Consider the following 9,841-nt stretch of genomic DNA (forward strand, 5'->3'; position numbering starts at 1 on the left):
TGTCAACATTTGTTTCCTTTTTCTACTTTCGAATAGCTGCTGGTAAAATATGTTCTTTTGCATTGTAATAGCGAGTATGAAAACTGGCGGGATAAAGAGCAACTTAATAGAAATTCTAATTTGCCACAGTCATGATGTTGTAGATAATTGCGTTTTGTATGTTGGCTATTTAATAGGTTTTTTAAGCTAAGTATAGTTCGTCCCTTTTCTTAGTTAGAATGGAAACATAGTTGGTGGTACTGGTGCTACACGCACCATATTTGATGTGATCTCCTTTCTGGGTGTATTTACAAACAAGTATATGCGGCCGTAAGGTCGACCAAGCCGAATCTTATGTACCCTCCAACATGGATTGCGTAGAAACTTCTACTATAGACTGTCATCGACAATCTATTTGCTTCCTACGTATGTAATTCAGTTCTTGATCGGTATATATACCCAGCAAAAAAAGCGTCGCCAAAAAAGTAGTAAAAAAGTTCTTTTTGGATCCGGAAGTGGTGCAAAATTGGCGCAGAATCGATTAATTTAACATGGGCTTCCCAGCAAAAAAGGTAAAATTCTTGAGTTTTTGATAGATTTTGCAAAATATTCCTCTCCGATTAGTACAAATTTTCTATAGAAAACAAAATTGACAAAATTTTCGATAGGAATAAAATTTTGACAAAATTTTCTATTGAAATAAAATTTTGACAAAGTTTTCTATAGAAATAAAATTTTGACAAAATTTTCTATAGAAATAAAATTTTAACAAAATTTTCTATAGAAATAAAAATTTGACAAATTCTCTATAGAAGTAAAATTTTGACAAAAATTTTCAATAGAAATAAAATTTTTACAAAATTTTCTATAGAAATAAAATTTTTACAAAATTTTCTATAGAAATAAAATTTTGACAAAATTCTCTACAGAAATAAAATTTTGACAAAAATTTTCTATAGAAATAAAATTTTGACAAAATTTTCTATAGAAATAAAATTTTGACAAAATTTTCTATAGAAATAAAATTTTGACAAAATTTTCTATAGAAATAAAATTTTGACAAAATTCTCTATAGAAATAAAATTTTGACAAAAATTTTCTATGGAAATAAAATTTTTACAAAATTTTCTATACAAATAAAATTTTTACAAATTTTTCTATAGAAATGAATTTTGACAAAATTTTCAATAGAAATAAAATGTAGACAAAAATTTTCTATAGAAATAAAATTTTTACAAAATTTTCTATAGAAATAAAATTTTTACAAAATTTTCTATAGAAATAAAATTTTTACAAAATTCTCTATAGAAATAAAATTTTTACAAAATTTTCTATAGAAATAAAATTTTGACAAAATTTTCTATAGAAATAAAATTTTGACAAAATTTTCTATAGAAATAAAATTTTGACAAAATTTTCTATAGAAATAAAATTTTGACAAAATTCTCTATAGAAATATAATTTTGACAAAATTTTCTATAGGAATAAAATTTTGACAAAATTTTCTATTGAAATAAAATTTTGACAAAGTTTTCTATAGAAATAAAATTTTGACAAAATTTTCTATAGAAGTAAAATTTTGACAAAATTTTCTATAGAAATAAAATTTTGACAAAATTCTCTATAGAAGTAAAATTTTGACAAAAATTTTCTATAGAAATAAAATTTTTACAAAATTTTCTATAGAAATAAAATTTTTACAAAATTTTCTATAGAAATAAAATTTTGACAAAATTCTCTACAGAAATAAAATTTTCACAAAAATTTTCTATAGAAATAAAATTTTGACAAAATTTTCTATAGAAATAAAATTTTGACAAAATTTTCTATAGAAATAAAATTTTGACAAAATTCTCTATAGAAATAAAATTTTGACAAAAATTTTCTATGGAAATAAAATTTTTACAAAATTTTCTATACAAATAAAATTTTTACAAATTTTTCTATAGAAATGAATTTTGACAAAATTTTCAATAGAAATAAAATGTAGACAAAAATTTTCTATAGAAATAAAATTTTTACAAAATTTTCTATAGAAATAAAATTTTTACAAAATTTTCTATAGAAATAAAATTTTTACAAAATTCTCTATAGAAATAAAATTTTTACAAAATTTTCTATAGAAATAAAATTTTGACAAAATTTTCTATAGAAATAAAATTTTGAGAAAATTTTCTATAGAAATAAAATTTTGACAAAATTCTCTATAGAAATAAAATTTTGACAAAATTTTCGATAGGAATAAAATTTTGACAAAGTTTTCTATAGAAATAAAATTTTTAAAAAATTTTCTATAGAAATAAAATTTTGCAAAATACACTCAAAAAAAAAGTTTACTTGGATCCAACGATTTTGATATTGATTCCAAGCTAAAGATGCGGCTTCTTTAAAATAAGGAAATTTTTTTGTGACCTATTTGGCTTTAAATCTAGGATCTATAAAATTAAAACAAGTAAGTAAAGTAGAAAGTCGGGCGGGGCCGACTATATCATACCCTAAACCACCATTACAGAATTAGTAGTCATAAGCATTTGTGGGGTAACATATAGGTCTGGGAGATAAACCGCAGTTGCATATTTAAGAAAATTAAGGGGTACATGTCCATGGGTGCTTTGTGTCAATCTGACTAAAGCTCATAGTCAATGTTGCCACGGAAAATGTTCGGCTTACCCTACAAGGACAAAAAAGTTCCCTACTTTCCCATACATTCCCAAATTTTCTATGGAAATACCCTAAATTTTCTATGGAAATAAAATTTTTACAAAATTTTCTATACAAATAAAATTTTTACAAATTTTTCTATAGAAATGAATTTTGACAAAATTTTCAATAGAAATAAAATGTAGACAAAAATTTTCTATAGAAATAAAATTTTTACAAAATTTTCTATAGAAATAAAATTTTTACAAAATTTTCTATAGAAATAAAATTTTTACAAAATTCTCTATAGAAATAAAATTTTTACAAAATTTTCTATAGAAATAAAATTTTGACAAAATTTTCTATAGAAATAAAATTTTGAGAAAATTTTCTATAGAAATAAAATTTTGACAAAATTCTCTATAGAAATAAAATTTTGACAAAATTTTCGATAGGAATAAAATTTTGACAAAGTTTTCTATAGAAATAAAATTTTTAAAAAATTTTCTATAGAAATAAAATTTTGCAAAATACACTCAAAAAAAAAGTTTACTTGGATCCAACGATTTTGATATTGATTCCAAGCTAAAGATGCGGCTTCTTTAAAATAAGGAAATTTTTTTGTGACCTATTTGGCTTTAAATCTAGGATCTATAAAATTAAAACAAGTAAGTAAAGTAGAAAGTCGGGCGGGGCCGACTATATCATACCCTAAACCACCATTACAGAATTAGTAGTCATAAGCATTTGTGGGGTAACATATAGGTCTGGGAGATAAACCGCAGTTGCATATTTAAGAAAATTAAGGGGTACATGTCCATGGGTGCTTTGTGTCAATCTGACTAAAGCTCATAGTCAATGTTGCCACGGAAAATGTTCGGCTTACCCTACAAGGACAAAAAAGTTCCCTACTTTCCCATACATTCCCAAACAATTTTCCCTACTATATTTTTCGTTAAATTTAAAAAATTTTACAAAACAAAAATGGTTCTAAGTACTTTATTATCTTAAAACATGAATATGCAACGTATGTAACTTAGAATATAAATTTGTATTACCACAACGGTTGCCACAGTTGGTAGAATTCTACCCAAATTCGTAATCTTTTTTGTTAAATCTCTATAAGAATAAAATTTTGGAAAAAGTTTCTATAAACAAATTTTTGTGAAAAATTTTTCTATAGAAATAAAATTTTGACAATAAATTCTATAGAAATAAAATTTTGAGAGCAAATTCCACAGAAATAAAATTTTAAGAAAATTTTTTATAGAAATAATATTTTGAAAAAAAATTTCTATAGAAATACAATTTTGACAAAATGTTTTATAGAAATAAAATGTTAACAAAATTTTCTACAGGAATAAAGTTTACCACACATTGTTAAAGATCAAGCCTTGCCGGCTTCTAATTTCCTCGTCCCTACAAGGCTGTAAATATTAGAAAAACCCTACATATAGGGAATTTCCCCTACTTCTAGCAACACTGGCTGTTTTGATATTGCACCTACGGAGTTAGTATGCCACTAATATTGAGCCCGTTATTAAAAAAGAGAAAATCGTTAAATTAGTGTGGGTAATAAATACAAATTTCGATACAAATAAATTGTATCGAGCAATATTCTTATGTAAGTACGTATAAGTACGATCGACTAGTACATCAAAATTTGAAATTTGAGTAACATTGGTTAATAAATAAGAGTACTATGGCCAAATTTGGGAAAATCGAGCAATGCATATATATGGAAGCTATATCTAAATCTGAACCAATTTGCATAATATTTTGCGGGTATGATTCATACCACAAAAGGTTACCTTGTGCAATATTTGAGTAAGATCAGTTAAGAAATGAGGCCTGTATGGTCAAACATAAGGTTATTAGGGGCGAATTTTTCAAAATCGGGTGATACATATATGGGAGCTATATCTACATCTGAACCGATTTCGATGAAATTTTGCACATATAGTTAGTACTATAGAGGGCTGAATCTAGCCAACTTTTAGTAAGATCGGTTAATAAATAAGGGTTCTATGGCCAAATTTGGGAAAATCGGGCTATACATATATATGGGAGCAATATCTAAATCAGAACCGATTTCGATGATTTTTTGTACATATACTTAGTGCTACACAGAAAAAAATATCACCAAAATATTTCCAATTAAAAAGTTAATTGAAGTTGAATTTTTTTTTCAATTAATAAATTAATTGGTACAATTAACTTTTTAATCAAGATAGAAACATTAAGTTAATTAAGTCAATGATTGAAAATTTTAAAATTTTTAATTAAAAAGTTAAAAGTTACAATAAACTTTTAATCATATTCGGAAGACTAAGTCAGTTAAAAAAGTGATTAACATTTTTTTAAATTTTTAATTAAATTTTTTTTTCAAACAATCAATTGTTAATCCAAATAAAAATTCTAAGCCAATTCAAAAGGTAATTGAAAATAGTTACCTTTTTTTTAATTAATAAATTAATTGAGTTTTACAATCAACATCAATTAAATTTTTAATTGAATCAATTAAAAAATTAATTGAAATTTGGTAATGAAATCAATTAATTTTTTAATCAAGATTTTTTTCTATGCCCAATTAAAACTGTGATTGATACTATCATTTTCGTGATTGAAGACATTTCAATTAAAAAATTAATTGGATCAATTAATTTCGTGATTGAATCAGAAAAAAAATTTTTTGTGTGTATAGAAGACTACATTTAGCCAAATTTGGGTAAGATCGGTTGATAAATAAGGGTTTTATGGCCAAATTTAGAAAAATCGGGCCGTACATATATCTGGGAGCTATAGCTAAATCTTAACCGATTTCGATGATTTTTTGCACATATAGTTAGTGCAATAGAAGATTATATTTAGCCAACTTTGAGTAAGATCGGTTGATAAATAAAGGTTTTGTGGCCAAATTTGGGAAAATCGGGCGATACATATATATGAGAGCTATATCTAAATCTGAACCGATTTGTATGAAATTTTGCAGACTTGAAGGGCGATGGAAAAGATTACCTTTTGCCAAATTTGGTGACGATCCGTTTGAAAAAAAAGCGCAACGTGACCCCATTTGTCGAAATCGGGCGATACATATATACGGGAGCTATATCTAAATTTGATCCGATTTCTTCCAAATTCAATAGCGTTCGTCCTTGTGCCCAAAAACCTCCCTGTACGAAATTTCATCAAAATCGGTTAATAATTGCGACCGGAATCCTGTGAACAACAAATACATCGACAGACGAACGGACGGGCACCAAGCGCTAGATCGACTCAGGAGGTGATTCTGAGTCGATCGGTATATATTTTATGGGGTCTAAAATCAATATTTCTGGTAGGCACATTTTTTGGCCGATCAAACTTATTATACCCTGACCACTATGTGGTTTAGGGTATAAAAATGTTATGTCCCAAATATACTATGTTGTAAGACATTAACATACATGTAGTAAACTCTTTATACTAGTTTATGCACATATTATACTTGCACTTAAAAGGAATGTACTAATAAATTGAGTCTCAAACATATATCTTTTACACCGAAAGATATGCAACACACCTATTTTCATCCTTGTGGTTTGTATACAAATCAATTCAATATTATAAAAAGCTAATGTTAGCTCTTCCATGAATTATCTGTCTAGACTGGCATTTTAATAATTTCCATATAAAAACGATGATCTTTTAATTGTATAATTTGCCTTGTCTTGTCTTGTAATCGTTATTTCTCCGTATTCTAAAACTAATGAGTTCTCGATAAGGATTAAAACAGCTTCGTTGTTATCAAGCATAAAGACATTTGTACAATAAATGACGTTAAACAATTCATTGGTTTTTGTGTATGGCTGGTGATTTCCCCGAATTATTTAGGTAATTAAGTGATATTTTGCCATGCGGAAACCTTCTCTGCTTACATATATCTCTACCACAATAGCAATTAAGACGAAACAGAATCAGAAGATACAAACAAAGACCATTACAAATAATAAGTGAAAAGAGAAAAAAATGAGTTTCCATCCAACATTAATTTGTAACATGATTGAATGTAGTATGCAGAGTAATAAGGCAAATTGAAAACGTTAAATAGAATATTAAATAGCTTGTAGGTCAACGAACACACAATTGAAGCTTAAATCCATAAGGAGCCAAACCAATTTCGAGGAAAACATACTTTGAGCAACAAGCACTTAAACAGATTCAACAAAAATACTCTCTAAGAAATGAGATTAGTTCCAAACTTGTAAAATCACTAATTCCAAAGAGTATATACACAGAGAAGAGATTGGTTGCCAATCGGTTGTAATAATGAAAATTCTAATTATGGAACGAAATATCGAGTGTATCAACAAATATTCTGTTTTTACAACATTGGTTCTATTCTTAAGACTATTTGGGGGCAGTATCAAGAAAATGTTAGTTGTGATAGTAGACAAATGATTGGGTTAACCAAATGCTTCTACTATGAATCATTTTATTGCAAATTGGTTGATACAACCTACCAAGAAAATATTTTGTAACTTTCATTCAGTACTCATCATAACTATACGAGTACGGTTGCACAAACCGAATGTTATGGGAAATATTTTTGATTGTCATTTTTATTATTTGTCAATGAAAAAATATTTTCATTTTTGTCAAGGTAAAAAACTAAAATCTCATCCTGTATAAGTCAAACCAAAAATTTTATATTACTGAAGATTTGATTTGGTATTAGAACGAGGAAATGATCAAGATTTGGTTATTTAAGTAATATTTTAAAGGTAAATTTACATGATCTGAAATTTACTTTCCTCTCCAGACTGGAAAACTGAGTGAAACAACAAAATTAGGGACGTCCATTTAAAATGCACCAAATATTCTTAATGCTTCGTTAATTAATATTTTTTCAGAAGCCTTTTTTATTAAAATTGAAGTTTGAATTCTGGTGCGCTGAACATGGTCGGTATAGGTCCTCTTTTTTATGGATAGTTCCTTGGCCGTGAGCAAAATTTTACGTTCGTATGCGTTGACGACCCGAAAACTCTATAATGTCCACAAATGGATTCTGGGTACACAATTCCACGAGTTAGTTGAAAAAATACGGACCCTGAACTGTTGAAGGTTTTAAAGCAAATTTATTGTGCGAATTAAAGGCACTTAAAGCGGTGCTGATGAAAAATGCTTCAACACGATGCCTTATCTACACAGTCTCACATAAGTTTACATACCCTTGAGGTTTTTACCTTATAACTAAACATGTTTCTTGTTGTTGTTTATAATCCAGACTAAAAACATCTTCTTGGAAATGGACAAATACTTTGTTTTTCAAATTAATTTACAAAATCTAAAGCATATATATGCATATTTTATTATATTTTAATAATTAAAGAAAATATAATTTCTTAAACCGTATGTAAACTTGTGTAAGACTGTGTATATAAAACCCAAGTGCAAAAGGACATGGATGGTAGGTTCGTATTTATATTTACAAACTCCACACTAATTTTTTACGTTTTCTATATGCGAAATGGACTATGGATTCAAAGTTACCAGTGATTCAATCCGCGTTGCCCCTTCATTCTACAATCAATGGTGTAAGCTGCATCTTAAACCATAGTGAATACTTAAATATTCAAAGTAATCGTTTATTTTGATTGATATTAATGTATTGTATTTATATATATAATATTTTTATTTACTCTCTATCAAGTTAAAGAAGGGAGTAACGACCAATTCCAAATGGAGTATTAGTTACATCTCCCATAATTCGATTGGGTCGACCGAATTAGTCAGGTAACACAACTGCCAACAGATAGTTGCTACAACTGCCAAAATGAGGTTGGCAATAAATTCAGTTATCACAACCAATCTGTGTAGGAGTACATCCATTCTCGATTACTTTTAATGTTTAGCTGCTAAAATCAGAAATAAATTGAATTGAAAATAGAACGTTTTACTTCAAGTTTTATCATAACTTGAAGAGGAAATGATGGACATTTTGTTACTATCGGATTTGTAGTAAATTGTACAAAAGAGAGTTAACATAGGACTTGTTAAAGAAAATTAATTAAATTCTCCCAAGCAGATCAGTTCCATCAATACGCTTTACGGTAATAAATTTAAGGATGAAGACTAGATCAGATTCTGGAAGTAGGTTTATATGGGGACCATAGCCGTAGGAAGGTCTCTGGGAGGGCCTTAGACCCCCCCAGACAAATTTTAGCGTCACCAAAAATATAATGAAAATATTCTTTCTGGCAGCGAAGTGGTGCATAGTTGGCGCGGAAACGATGATGGGATTTTCATATGACGGATGTCCACCATTTCAATAGCCGTTGCACTGAATATGCATCACTTCTTAGGATATGATCCGGATTCAGTGTTTTGGATGTGAATTAAAAAATTTTGTGATATTTTGATATATAAAAAAATGTTAATTTTTTCTATGATTTTTAATGCATTCTAACGCTTGACCTAAAATATTAAAAAACAAGTAAGGAAAGTCTAAAGTCGGGCGGGGCCGACTATATTATACCCTGCACCACTTTGTAGATCTAAATTTTCGATACCATATCACATCCGTCAAATGTGTTGGGTGCTATATATAAAGGTTTGTCCCAAATACATACATTTAAATATCACTCGATTTGGACAGAATTTGATAGACTTTACAAAATCTATAGACTCAAAATTTAAGTTGGCTAATGCACTAGGGTGGAACACAATTTTAGTAAAAAACAAGTATATACGGCCGTAAGTTCGGCCAGGCCGAAGCTTATGTACCCTCCATCATGGATTGCGTAGAAACTTCATCTAAACACTGCCATCCACAATCGAATTACTTAAGTTTCGGTAACGCTTGCCGATGGCAAGGTATCTTAAAACCTTCTAAATTGTATGTAAGTCCATACGTGGTATATATTAAATCAAAAAAGATCGATCCAATACGTATATAATTCAGTTTGACAAAGTAGACATAAAATTTTTACAAAATTTTCTACAGAAATAAAATTTTAACAAAATTTTCTATAGAAATAAAATTTTCTATAGAAATAAAAATGTTGACAAAATTTTCTATAGAAAGAAAATTTTGACAAAAATTTATACAGAAATAAAATTTTAACAAAATTTTCTATAGAAATAAACTTTTGACAAAATTTTCTATAGAAATAAAATCTTGGTAGATTATTTTTGGCTCGAGTGGCAACCATGATTATGAACCGAATAAAATTTGAACAAA

General features: G+C 27.8%; 1 long non-coding RNA gene across 1 annotated transcript; it reads left to right on the forward strand.

Annotated features, from left to right (window-relative positions):
• The first annotated feature begins 7,270 nt into the window (after window positions 1-7,270).
• Window positions 7,271-8,469, forward strand: LOC142230573 (uncharacterized). The gene is made up of 3 exons (XR_012720737.1): window positions 7,271-7,382; window positions 7,512-8,068; window positions 8,148-8,469. It is a non-coding gene; the product is annotated as an uncharacterized LOC142230573 (long non-coding RNA).
• Window positions 8,470-9,841: the final 1,372 nt, after the last annotated feature.

Source organism: Haematobia irritans, chromosome 3 (assembly GCF_050003625.1).
Source record: "Haematobia irritans isolate KBUSLIRL chromosome 3, ASM5000362v1, whole genome shotgun sequence".
Taxonomy (NCBI): domain Eukaryota; kingdom Metazoa; phylum Arthropoda; class Insecta; order Diptera; family Muscidae; genus Haematobia; species Haematobia irritans.